Source organism: Taudactylus pleione, unplaced genomic scaffold (genome assembly GCF_031769625.1).
Source record: "Taudactylus pleione unplaced genomic scaffold, aTauple2 ptg000344l, whole genome shotgun sequence".
Lineage (NCBI taxonomy): Eukaryota > Metazoa > Chordata > Amphibia > Anura > Myobatrachidae > Taudactylus > Taudactylus pleione.
This window is the reverse complement of record NW_028284745.1, coordinates 418,803-432,910: the sequence shown is the minus strand read 5'-3', so window position 1 is coordinate 432,910 and position 14,108 is coordinate 418,803.

Here is a 14,108-nt window from a genome sequence, read left to right as displayed (position 1 = left end):
CAGGAGAGAAAGGTAAGCAGGAGATATATGTGATACTAGTGTATGGGGACAGTGGGCCATTCCGGGAGAGGAAGGTAAGCAGGAGATATCTGTGATACTAGTGTATGAGGACAGCGGGCCATTCCGGGGGAGGAAGGTAAGTAGGAGATATCTGTGATACTAGTGTTTGAGGACAGCGGACCATTCTGGGAGAGGAAGGTAAGCAGGAGATATCTGTGATACTAGTGTATGGGGACAGAGGCCATTCCGGGAGAGGAAGGTAAGCAGGAGATATCTGTGATACTAGTGTATGGGGACAGCGGGCCATTCCGGGAGAGAAAGGTAAGTAGGAGATATCTGTGATACTAGTGTATGAGGACAGCGGACCATTTCGGGAAATAAGGTAAGCAGGCGATATCTGTGGTACTAGTGTATGGGGACAGCGGGCCATTCCGGGAGAGAAAGGTAAGCAGGAGATATCTGTGATACTAGTGTATGGGGACAGCGGCCATTCCGGGAGAGGAAGGTAAGCAGGAGATATCTGTGATACTAGTGTATGGGGACAGCGGGCCATTCCGGGAGAGGAAGGTAAGCAGGCGATATCTGTGATACTAGTGTATGGGGACAGCGGGCCATTCCAGGAGAGGAAGGTAAGTAGGAGATATCTGTGATACTAGTGTTTGAGGACAGCGGACCATTCTGGGAGAGGAAGGTAAGCAGGAGATATCTGTGATACTAGTGTATGGGGACAGAGGCCATTCCGAGAGAGGAAGGTAAGCAGGAGATATCTGTGATACTAGTGTATGGGGACAGCGGGCCATTCCAGGAGAGAAAGGTAAGCAGGAGATATATGTGATACTAGTGTATGGGGACAGCGGGCCATTCCAGGAGAGGAAGGTAAGCAGGAGATATCTGTGATACTAGTGTATGAGGACAGCGGACCATTCCGGGAAATAAGGTAAGCAGGCGATATCTGTGATACTAGTGTATGGGGACAGCGGGCCATTCCGGCAGAGGAAGGTAAGCAGGAGATTTCTGTGATACTAGTGTATGAGGACAGCGGGCCATTCCGGGAGAGGAAGGTAAGTAGGAGATATCTGTGATACTAGTGTATGGGGACAGAGGCCATTCCGAGAGAGGAAGGTAAGCAGGAGATATCTGTGATACTAGTGTATGGGGACAGCGGGACATTCCGGGAGAGGAAGGTAAGCAGGTGATATCTGTGATACTAGTGTATGGGGACAGCGGGCCATTCCGGGAGAGAAAGGTAAGCAGGAGATATCTGTGATACTAGTGTATGGGGACAGCGGGCCATTCCGGGAGAGGAAGGTACGCAGGAGATATCTGTGATACTAGTGTATGAGGACAGCGGGCCATTCCGGGAGAGGAAGGTAAGTAGGAGATATCTGTGATACTAGTGTTTGAGGACAGCGGACCATTCTGGGAGAGGAAGGTAAGCAGGAGATATCTGTGATACTAGTGTATGGGGACAGAGGCCATTCCGGGAGAGGAAGGTAAGCAGGAGATATCTGTGATACTAGTGTATGTGGACAGCGGGCCATTCCGGGAGATAAAGGTAAGTAGGAGATATCTGTGATACTAGTGTATGAGGACAGCGGACCATTCCGGGAAATAAGGTAAGCAGGCGATATCTGTGATACTAGTGTATAGGTACAGCGGGCCATTCCGGGAGAGAAAGGTAAGCAGGAGATATCTGTGATACTAGTGTATGGGGACAGCGGCCATTCCAGGAGAGGAAGGTAAGCAGGAGATATCTGTGATAATAGTGTATGGGGACAGCGGGCCATTCCGGGAGATGAAGGTAAGCAGGCGATATCTGTGATACTAGTGTATGGGGACAGCGGGCCATTCCGGGAGAGGAAGGTAAGTAGGAGATATCTGTGATACTAGTGTATGGGGACAGCGGGCCATTCCGGCAAAGGAAGGTAAGCAGGAGATATCTGTGATACTAGTGTATGAGGACAGTGCCCATTCCGGGAGAGGAAGGTAAGCAGGAGATATCTGTGATACTAGTGTATGGGGACAGCGGGCCATTCCGGGAGAGGAAGGTAAGTAGGAGATATCTGTGATACTAGTGTATGGGGACAGCGGCCATTCCGGCAGAGGAAGGTAAGCAGGAGATATCTGTGATACTAGTGTAAGAGGACAGCGGGCCATTCCGGGAGAGGAAGGTAAGTAGGAGATATCTGTGATACTAGTGTATGGGGACAGAGGCCATTCCGAGAGAGGAAGGTAAGCGGGAGATATCTGTGATACTAGTGTATGGGGACAGAGGCCATTCCGAGAGAGGAAGGTAAGCAGGAGTAGTCTGTGATACTAGTGTATGGGGACAGCGGGCCATTCCGGGAGAGAAAGGTAAGCAGGAGATATATGTGATACTAGTGTATGGGGACAGCGGGCCATTCCGGGAGAGACAGGTAAGCAGGAGATATCTGTGATACTAATGTATGAGGACAGCGGGCCATTCCGGGAGAGGAAGGTAAGTAGGAGATATCTGTGATACTAGTGTTTGAGGACAGCGGACCATTCTGGGAGAGGAAGGTAAGCAGGAGATATCTGTGATACTAGTGTATGAGGACAGAGGCCATTCCGAGAGAGGAAGGTAAGCAGGAGATATCTGTGATACTAGTGTATGGGGACAGCGGGCCATTCCAGGAGAGAAAGGTAAGCAGGAGATATATGTGATACTAGTGTATGGGGACAGTGGGCCATTCCGGGAGAGGAAGGTAAGCAGGAGATATCTGTGATACTAGTGTATGAGGACAGCGGGCCATTCCGGGGGAGGAAGGTAAGTAGGAGATATCTGTGATACTAGTGTTTGAGGACAGCGGACCATTCTGGGAGAGGAAGGTAAGCAGGAGATATCTGTGATACTAGTGTATGGGGACAGAGGCCATTCCGGGAGAGGAAGGTAAGCAGGAGATATCTGTGATACTAGTGTATGGGGACAGCGGGCCATTCCGGGAGAGAAAGGTAAGTAGGAGATATCTGTGATACTAGTGTATGAGGACAGCGGACCATTTCGGGAAATAAGGTAAGCAGGCGATATCTGTGGTACTAGTGTATGGGGACAGCGGGCCATTCCGGGAGAGAAAGGTAAGCAGGAGATATCTGTGATACTAGTGTATGGGGACAGCGGCCATTCCGGGAGAGGAAGGTAAGCAGGAGATATCTGTGATACTAGTGTATGGGGACAGCGGGCCATTCCGGGAGAGGAAGGTAAGCAGGCGATATCTGTGATACTAGTGTATGGGGACAGCGGGCCATTCCAGGAGAGGAAGGTAAGTAGGAGATATCTGTGATACTAGTGTTTGAGGACAGCGGACCATTCTGGGAGAGGAAGGTAAGCAGGAGATATCTGTGATACTAGTGTATGGGGACAGAGGCCATTCCGAGAGAGGAAGGTAAGCAGGAGATATCTGTGATACTAGTGTATGGGGACAGCGGGCCATTCCAGGAGAGAAAGGTAAGCAGGAGATATATGTGATACTAGTGTATGGGGACAGCGGGCCATTCCAGGAGAGGAAGGTAAGCAGGAGATATCTGTGATACTAGTGTATGAGGACAGCGGACCATTCCGAGAAATAAGGTAAGCAGGCGATATCTGTGATACTAGTGTATGGGGACAGCGGGCCATTCCGGGAGAGAAAGGTAAGCAGGAGATATCTGTGATACTAGTGTATGGGGACAGCGGCCATTCCGGGAGAGACAGGTAAGCAGGAGATATCTGTGATACTAGTGTATGGGGACAGCGGGCCATTCCGGGAGAGGAAGGTAAGCAGGAGATATCTGTGATACTAGTGTATGAGGACAGCGGGCCATTCCGGGAGAGGAAGGTAAGTAGGAGATATCTGTGATACTAGTGTTTGAGGACAGCGGACCATTCTGGGAGAGGAAGGTAAGCAGGAGATATCTGTGATACTAGTGTATGGGGACAGAGGCCATTCCGGGAGAGGAAGGTAAGCAGGAGATATCTGTGATACTAGTGTAAGAGGACAGCGGACCATTCCGGGAAATAAGGTAAGCAGGCGATATCTGTGATACTAGTGTATGGGGACAGCGGGCCATTCCGGGAGAGGCAGGTAAGCAGGAGATATCTGTGATACTAGTGTATGGGGACAGCGGCCATTCCGGGAGAGGAAGGTAAGCAGGAGATATCTGTGATACTAGTGTATGGGGACAGCGGGCCATTCCGGGAGAGGAAGGTAAGTAGGAGATATCTGTGATACTAGTGTATGGGGACAGCGGGCCATTCCGGGAGAGGAAGGTAAGCAGGAGATATCTGTGATACTAGTGTATGAGGACAGCGGGCCATTCCGGGAGAGGAAGGTAAGCAGGCGATATCTGTGATACTAGTGTATGGGGACAGCGGGCCATTCCAGGAGAGAAAGGTAAGCAGGAGATATCTGTGATACTAGTGTATGGGGACAGCGGGCCATTCCGGGAGAGGAAGGTAAGCAGGCGATATCTGTGATACTAGTGTATGGGGACAGAGGCCATTCCGAGAGAGGAAGGTAAGCAGGAGATATCTGTGATACTAGTGTATGGGGACAGCGGGCCATTCCGGGAGAGGAAGGTAAGCAGGCGATATCTGTGATACTAGTGTATGGGGACAGCGGGCCATTCCGGGAGAGAAAGGTAAGCAGGAGATATATGTGATACTAGTGTATGGGGACAGCGGGCCATTCCGGGAGAGGAAGGTAAGCAGGAGATATCTGTGATACTAGTGTATGAGGACAGCGGGCCATTCCGGGAGAGGAAGGAAAGCAGGAGATATCTGTGATACTAGTGTATGGGGACAGAGGCCATTCCGGGAGAGGAAGGTAAGCAGGAGATATCTGTGATACTAGTGTATGGGGACAGCGGGCCATTCCGGGAGTGAAAGGTAAGCAGGAGATATCTGTGATACTAGTGTATGAGGACAGCGGACCATTCCTTGAAATAAGGTAAGCAGGCGATATCTGTGATACTAGTGTATGGGGACAGCGGGCCATTCCGGGAGAGAAAGGTAAGCAGGAGATATATGTGATACTAGTGTATGGGGACAGCGGGCCATTCCGGGAGAGACAGGTAAGCAGGAGATATCTGTGATACTAGTGTATGAGGACAGCGGGCCATTCCGGGAGAGGAAGGTAAGTAGGAGATATCTGTGATACTAGTGTTTGAGGACAGCGGACCATTCTGGGAGAGGAAGGTAAGCAGGAGATATCTGTGATACTAGTGTATGAGGACAGAGGCCATTCCGAGAGAGGAAGTTAAGCAGGAGATATCTGTGATACTAGTGTATGGGGACAGCGGGCCATTCCAGGAGAGAAAGGTAAGCAGGAGATATATATTTGATACTAGTGTATGGGGACAGTGGGCCATTCCGGGAGAGGAAGGTAAGCAGGAGATATCTGTGATACTAGTGTATGAGGACAGCGGGCCATTCCGGGGGAGGAAGGTAAGTAGGAGATATCTGTGATACTAGTGTTTGAGGACAGCGGACCATTCTGGGAGAGGAAGGTAAGCAGGAGATATCTGTGATACTAGTGTATGGGGACAGAGGCCATTCCGGGAGAGGAAGGTAAGCAGGAGATATCTGTGATACTAGTGTATGGGGACAGCGGGCCATTCCGGGAGAGAAAGGTAAGTAGGAGATATCTGTGATACTAGTGTATGAGGACAGCGGACCATTTCGGGAAATAAGGTAAGCAGGCGATATCTGTGGTACTAGTGTATGGGGACAGCGGGCCATTCCGGGAGAGAAAGGTAAGCAGGAGATATCTGTGATACTAGTGTATGGGGACAGCGGCCATTCCGGGAGAGGAAGGTAAGCAGGAGATATCTGTGATACTAGTGTATGGGGACAGCGGGCCATTCCGGGAGAGGAAGGTAAGCAGGCGATATCTGTGATACTAGTGTATGGGGACAGCGGGCCATTCCAGGAGAGGAAGGTAAGTAGGAGATATCTGTGATACTAGTGTTTGAGGACAGCGGACCATTCTGGGAGAGGAAGGTAAGCAGGAGATATCTGTGATACTAGTGTATGGGGACAGAGGCCATTCCGAGAGAGGAAGGTAAGCAGGAGATATCTGTGATACTAGTGTATGGGGACAGCGGGCCATTCCAGGAGAGAAAGGTAAGCAGGAGATATATGTGATACTAGTGTATGGGGACAGCGGGCCATTCCAGGAGAGGAAGGTAAGCAGGAGATATCTGTGATACTAGTGTATGAGGACAGCGGACCATTCCGGGAAATAAGGTAAGCAGGCGATATCTGTGATACTAGTGTATGGGGACAGCGGGCCATTCCGGGAGAGAAAGGTAAGCAGGAGATATCTGTGATACTAGTGTATGGGGACAGCGGCCATTCCGGGAGAGACAGGTAAGCAGGAGATATCTGTGATACTAGTGTATGGGGACAGCGGGCCATTCCGGGAGAGGAAGGTAAGCAGGAGATATCTGTGATACTAGTGTATGAGGACAGCGGGCCATTCCGGGAGAGGAAGGTAAGTAGGAGATATCTGTGATACTAGTGTTTGAGGACAGCGGACCATTCTGGGAGAGGAAGGTAAGCAGGAGATATCTGTGATACTAGTGTATGGGGACAGAGGCCATTCCGGGAGAGGAAGGTAAGCAGGAGATATCTGTGATACTAGTGTAAGAGGACAGCGGACCATTCCGGGAAATAAGGTAAGCAGGCGATATCTGTGATACTAGTGTATGGGGACAGCGGGCCATTCCGGGAGAGGCAGGTAAGCAGGAGATATCTGTGATACTAGTGTATGGGGACAGCGGCCATTCCGGGAGAGGAAGGTAAGCAGGAGATATCTGTGATACTAGTGTATGGGGACAGCGGGCCATTCCGGGAGAGGAAGGTAAGTAGGAGATATCTGTGATACTAGTGTATGGGGACAGCGGGCCATTCCGGGAGAGGAAGGTAAGCAGGAGATATCTGTGATACTAGTGTATGAGGACAGCGGGCCATTCCGGGAGAGGAAGGTAAGCAGGCGATATCTGTGATACTAGTGTATGGGGACAGCGGGCCATTCCAGGAGAGAAAGGTAAGCAGGAGATATCTGTGATACTAGTGTATGGGGACAGCGGGCCATTCCGGGAGAGGAAGGTAAGCAGGCGATATCTGTGATACTAGTGTATGGGGACAGAGGCCATTCCGAGAGAGGAAGGTAAGCAGGAGATATCTGTGATACTAGTGTATGGGGACAGCGGGCCATTCCGGGAGAGGAAGGTAAGCAGGCGATATCTGTGATACTAGTGTATGGGGACAGCGGGCCATTCCGGGAGAGAAAGGTAAGCAGGAGATATATGTGATACTAGTGTATGGGGACAGCGGGCCATTCCGGGAGAGGAAGGTAAGCAGGAGATATCTGTGATACTAGTGTATGAGGACAGCGGGCCATTCCGGGAGAGGAAGGAAAGCAGGAGATATCTGTGATACTAGTGTATGGGGACAGAGGCCATTCCGGGAGAGGAAGGTAAGCAGGAGATATCTGTGATACTAGTGTATGGGGACAGCGGGCCATTCCGGGAGTGAAAGGTAAGCAGGAGATATCTGTGATACTAGTGTATGAGGACAGCGGACCATTCCTGGAAATAAGGTAAGCAGGCGATATCTGTGATACTAGTGTATGGGGACAGCGGGCCATTCCGGGAGAGAAAGGTAAGCAGGAGATATCTGTGATACTAGTGTATGGGGACAGCAGCCATTCCGGGAGAGGAAGGTAAGCAGGAGATATCTGTGATACTAGTGTATGAGGACAGCGGGCCATTCCGGGAGAGGAAGGTAAGTAGGAGATATCTGTGATACTAGTGTTTGAGGACAGTGGACCATTCTGGGAGAGGAAGGTAAGCAGGAGATATCTGTGATACTAGTGTATGGGGACAGCGGCCATTCCGGGAGAGGAAGGTAAGCAGGAGATATCTGTGATACTTGTGTATGGGGACAGCGGGCCATTCCGGGAGAGAAAGGTAAGTAGGAGATATCTGTGATACTAGTGTATGAGGACAGCGGACCATTCCGGGAAATAAGGTAAGCAGGCGATATCTGTGATACTAGTGTATGGGGACAGCGGGCCATTCCGGGAGAGAAAGGTAAGCAGGAGATATCTGTGATACTAGTGTATGGGGACAGCGGGCCATTCCGGGAGAGAAAGGTAAGCAGGAGATATATGTGATACTAGTGTATGGGGACAGCGGGCCATTCCGGGAGAGAAAGGTAAGTAGGAGATATCTGTGATACTAGTGTATGGGGACAGCGGGCCATTCCGGGAGAGGAAGGTAGGTAGGAGATATCTGTGATACTAGTGTATGAGGACAGCGGACCATTCCGGGAAACTAGGTAAGTAGGAGATATATGTGATACTAGTGTATGAGCAGCGGGCCATTCAGGGAGAGAAAGGTAAGTAGGAGATATCTGTGATACCAGTGTATGAGGACAGCGGACCATTCTGGGAGAGGAAGGTAAGCTGGCGATATCTGTGATACTAGTGTATGGGGACAGCGGGCCATTCCGGGAGAGAAAGGTAAGCAGGAGATATCTGTGATACTAGTGTATGGGGACAGCGGCCATTCCCGGAGAGGAAGGTAAGCAGGAGATATATGTGATACTAGTGTATGGGAACAGCGGGCCATTCCGGGAGAGGAAGGTAAGTAGGAGATATCTGTGATACTAGTGTATGGGGACAGCGGGCCATTCCGGGAGAGGAAGGTAAGCAGGAGATATCTGTGATGCTAGTGTATGAGGACAGCGGGCCATTCCGGGAGAGGAAGGTAAGTAGGAGATATCTGTGATACTAGTGTATGGGACAGAGTCCATTCCGGAAGAGGAAGGTAAGCAGGAGATATATGTGAAACTAGTGTATGGGGACAGCGGGCCATTCCGGGAGAGGAAGGTAAGCAGGCGATATCTGTGATACTAGTGTATGGGGACAGCGGGCCATTTTGGGAGAGAAAGGTAAGCAGGAGATATATGTGATACTAGTGTATGGGGACAGTGGGCCATTCCGGGAGAGAAAGGTAAGTAGGAGATATCTGTGATACTAGTGTATGTGGACAGCGGGCCATTCGGGGAGAGGAAGGTAAGTAGGAGATATCTGTGATAATAGTGTATGAGGACAGCGGACCATTCCGGGAAAGAAGGTAAGCAGGAGATATATGTGATACTAGTGTATGAGGACAGCGGGCCATTCCGGGAGAGAAAGGTAAGTAGGAGATATCTGTGATACTAGTGTATGAGGACAGCAGACCCTTCTGCGAGAGGAAGGTAAGCAGGCGATATCTGAGATACTAGTGTATGGGGACAGCGGGCCATTCCGGGAGAGAAAGGTAAGCAGGAGATATCTGTGATACTAGTGTATGGGGACAGCGGCCATTCCGGGAGAGGAAGGTAAGCAGGAGATATATGTGATACTAGTGTATGGGGACAGCGGGCCATTCCGGGAAAGGAATATAAGCAGGAGATATCTGTGATACTAGTGTATGAGGACAGTGCCCATTCCCGGAGAGGAAGGTAAGCAGGAGATATCTGTGATACTAGTGTATGGGGACAGCGGGCCATTCCGGGAGAGGAAGGTAAGTAGGAGATATCTGTGATACTAGTGTATGGGGACAGCGGCCATTCCGGGAGAGAAAGGTAAGCAGGAGATATCTGTGATACTAGTGTATGAGGACAGCGGGCCATTCCGGGAGAGGAAGGTAAGTAGGAGATATCTGTGATACTAGTGTTTGAGGACAGCGGACCATTCTGGGAGAGGAAGGTAAGCAGGAGATATCTGTGATACTAGTGTATGGGGACAGCGGGCCATTCCGGGAGACAAAGGTAAGTAGGAGATATCTGTGATACTAGTGTATGAGGACAGTGGACCATTCCGGGAAATAAGGTAAGCAGGCGATATCTGTGATACTAGTGTATGGGGACAGCGGGCCATTCCGGGAGAGAAAGGTAAGCAGGAGATATCTGTGATACTAGTGTATGGGGACAGCGGCCATTCCGGGAGAGGAAGGTAAGCAGGAGATATCTGTGATACTAGTGTATGGGGACAGCAGGCCATTCCGGGAGAGGAAGGTAAGCAGGCGATATCTGTGATACTAGTGTATGGGGACAGCGGGCCATTCCGGGAGAGGAAGGTAAGTAGGAGATATCTGTGATACTAGTGTATGGGGACAGCGGGCCATTCCGGCAGAGGAAGGTAAGCTGGAGATATCTGTGAAACTAGTGTATGAGCACAGCGGGCCATTCCGGGAGAGGAAGGTAAGTAGGAGATATCTGTGATACTAGTGTATGGGGACAGCGGGCCATTCCGGGAGACAAAGGTAAGTAGGAGATATCTGTGATACTAGTGTATGAGGACAGCGGACCATTCCGGGAAATAAGGTAAGCAGGCGATATCTGTGATACTAGTGTATGGGGACAGCGGGCCATTCCGGGAGAGGAAGGTAAGCAGGAGATATCTGTGATACTAGTGTATGGGGACAGCGGGCCATTCCGGGAGAGAAAGGTAAGCAGGAGATATCTGTGATACTAGTGTATGGGGACAGCAGCCATTCCGGGAGAGGAAGGTAAGCAGGAGATATCTGTGATACTAGTGTATGTGGACAGCGGGCCATTCCGGGAGAGGAAGGTAAGTAGGAGATATCTGTGATACTAGTGTTTGAGGACAGTGGACCATTCTGGGAGAGGAAGGTAAGCAGGAGATATCTGTGATACTAGTGTATGGGGACAGAGGCCATTCCGGGAGAGGAAGGTAAGCAGGAGATATCTGTGATACTAGTGTATGGGGACAGCGGGCCATTCCGGGAGAGAAAGGTAAGTAGGAGATATCTGTGATACTAGTGTATGAGGACAGCGGACCATTCCGGGAAATAAGGTAAGCAGGCGATATCTGTGATACTAGTGTATGGGGACAGCGGGCCATTCCGGGAGAGAAAGGTAAGCAGGAGATATCTGTGATACTAGTGTATGGGGACAGCTGCTATTCCGGGAGAGGAAGGTAAGCAGGAGATATCTGTGATACTAGTGTATGGGGACAGCAGGCCATTCCGGGAGAGGAAGGTAAGCAGGCGATATCTGTGATACTAGTGTATGGGGACAGCGGGCCATTTCGGGAGAGAAAGGTAAGCAGGAGATATCTGTGATACTAGTGTATGAGGACAGCGGGCCATTCCGGTAGAGGAAGGTAGGTAGGAGATATCTGTGATACTAGTGTATGAGGACAGCGGACCATTCCGGGAAACTAGGTAAGTAGGAGATATATGTGATACAAGTGTATGAGGACAGCGGGCCATTCAGGGAGAGAAAGGTAAGTAGGAGATATCTGTGATACCAGTGTATGAGGACAGCGGACCATTCTGGGAGAGGAAGGTAAGCAGGCGATATCTGTGATACTAGTGTATGGGGACAGCGGGCCATTCCGGGAGAGAAAGGTAAGCAGGAGATATCTGTGATACTAGTGTATGGGGACAGCGGCCATTCCGGGAGAGGAAGGTAAGCAGGAGATATATGTGATACTAGTGTATGGGAACAGCGGGCCTTTCCGGGAGAGAAAGGTAAGCAGGAGATATATGTGATACTAGTGTATGAGGACAGCGGGCCATTCCGGGAGAGGAAGGTAGGTAGGAGATATCTGTGATGCTAGTGTATGAGGACAGCGGGCCATTCCGGGAGAGGAAGGTAAGTAGGAGATATCTGTGATACTAGTGTATGGGGACAGAGTCCATTCCGGAAGAGGAAGGTAAGCAGGAGATATATGTGAAACTAGTGTATGGGGACAGCGGGCCATTCCGGGAGAGGAAGGTAAGCAGGCGATATCTGTGATACTAGTGTATGGGGACAGCGGGCCATTTTGGGAGAGAAAGGTAAGCAGGAGATATATGTGATACTAGTGTATGGGGACAGTGGGCCTTTCCGGGAGAGAAAGGTAAGTAGGAGATATCTGTGATACTAGTGTATGTGGACAGCGGGCCATTCGGGGAGAGGAAGGTAAGTAGGAGATATCTGTGATAATAGTGTATGAGGACAGCGGACCATTCCGGGAAAGAAGGTAAGCAGGAGATATATGTGATACTAGTGTATGAGGACAGCGGGCCATTCCGGGAGAGAAAGGTAAGTAGGAGATATCTGTGATACTAGTGTATGAGGACAGCAGACCCTTCTGCGAGAGGAAGGTAAGCAGGCGATATCTGAGATACTAGTGTATGGGGACAGCGGGCCATTCCGGGAGAGAAAGGTAAGCAGGAGATATCTGTGATACTAGTGTATGGGGACAGCGGCCATTCCGGGAGAGGAAGGTAAGCAGGAGATATATGTGATACTAGTGTATGGGGACAGCGGGCCATTCCGGGAAAGGAATATAAGCAGGAGATATCTGTGATACTAGTGTATGAGGACAGTGCCCATTCCCGGAGAGGAAGGTAAGCAGGAGATATCTGTGATACTAGTGTATGGGGACAGCGGGCCATTCCGGGAGAGGAAGGTAAGTAGGAGATATCTGTGATACTAGTGTATGGGGACAGCGGCCATTCCGGGAGAGAAAGGTAAGCAGGAGATATCTGTGATACTAGTGTATGAGGACAGCGGGCCATTCCGGGAGAGGAAGGTAAGTAGGAGATATCTGTGATACTAGTGTTTGAGGACAGCGGACCATTCTGGGAGAGGAAGGTAAGCAGGAGATATCTGTGATACTAGTGTATGGGGACAGCGGGCCATTCCGGGAGACAAAGGTAAGTAGGAGATATCTGTGATACTAGTGTATGAGGACAGTGGACCATTCCGGGAAATAAGGTAAGCAGGCGATATCTGTGATACTAGTGTATGGGGACAGCGGGCCATTCCGGGAGAGAAAGGTAAGCAGGAGATATCTGTGATACTAGTGTATGGGGACAGCGGCCATTCCGGGAGAGGAAGGTAAGCAGGAGATATCTGTGATACTAGTGTATGGGGACAGCAGGCCATTCCGGGAGAGGAAGGTAAGCAGGCGATATCTGTGATACTAGTGTATGGGGACAGCGGGCCATTCCGGGAGAGGAAGGTAAGTAGGAGATATCTGTGATACTAGTGTATGGGGACAGCGGGCCATTCCGGCAGAGGAAGGTAAGCTGGAGATATCTGTGAAACTAGTGTATGAGCACAGCGGGCCATTCCGGGAGAGGAAGGTAAGTAGGAGATATCTGTGATACTAGTGTATGGGGACAGCGGGCCATTCCGGGAGACAAAGGTAAGTAGGAGATATCTGTGATACTAGTGTATGAGGACAGCGGACCATTCCGGGAAATAAGGTAATCAGGCGATATCTGTGATACTAGTGTATGGGGACAGCGGGCCATTCCGGGAGAGGAAGGTAAGCAGGAGATATCTGTGATACTAGTGTATGGGGACAGCGGGCCATTCCGGGAGAGAAAGGTAAGCAGGAGATATCTGTGATACTAGTGTATGGGGACAGCAGCCATTCCGGGAGAGGAAGGTAAGCAGGAGATATCTGTGATACTAGTGTATGTGGACAGCGGGCCATTCCGGGAGAGGAAGGTAAGTAGGAGATATCTGTGATACTAGTGTTTGAGGACAGTGGACCATTCTGGGAGAGGAAGGTAAGCAGGAGATATCTGTGATACTAGTGTATGGGGACAGAGGCCATTCCGGGAGAGGAAGGTAAGCAGGAGATATCTGTGATACTAGTGTATGGGGACAGCGGGCCATTCCGGGAGAGAAAGGTAAGTAGGAGATATCTGTGATACTAGTGTATGAGGACAGCGGACCATTCCGGGAAATAAGGTAAGCAGGCGATATCTGTGATACTAGTGTATGGGGACAGCGGGCCATTCCGGGAGAGAAAGGTAAGCAGGAGATATCTGTGATACTAGTGTATGGGGACAGCTGCTATTCCGGGAGAGGAAGGTAAGCAGGAGATATCTGTGATACTAGTGTATGGGGACAGCAGGCCATTCCGGGAGAGGAAGGTAAGCAGGCGATATCTGTGATACTAGTGTATGGGGACAGCGGGCCATTTCGGGAGAGAAAGGTAAGCAGGAGATATCTGTGATACTAGTGTATGAGGACAGCGGGCCATTCCGGTAGAGGAAGGTAGGTAGGAGATATCTGTGATACTAGTGTA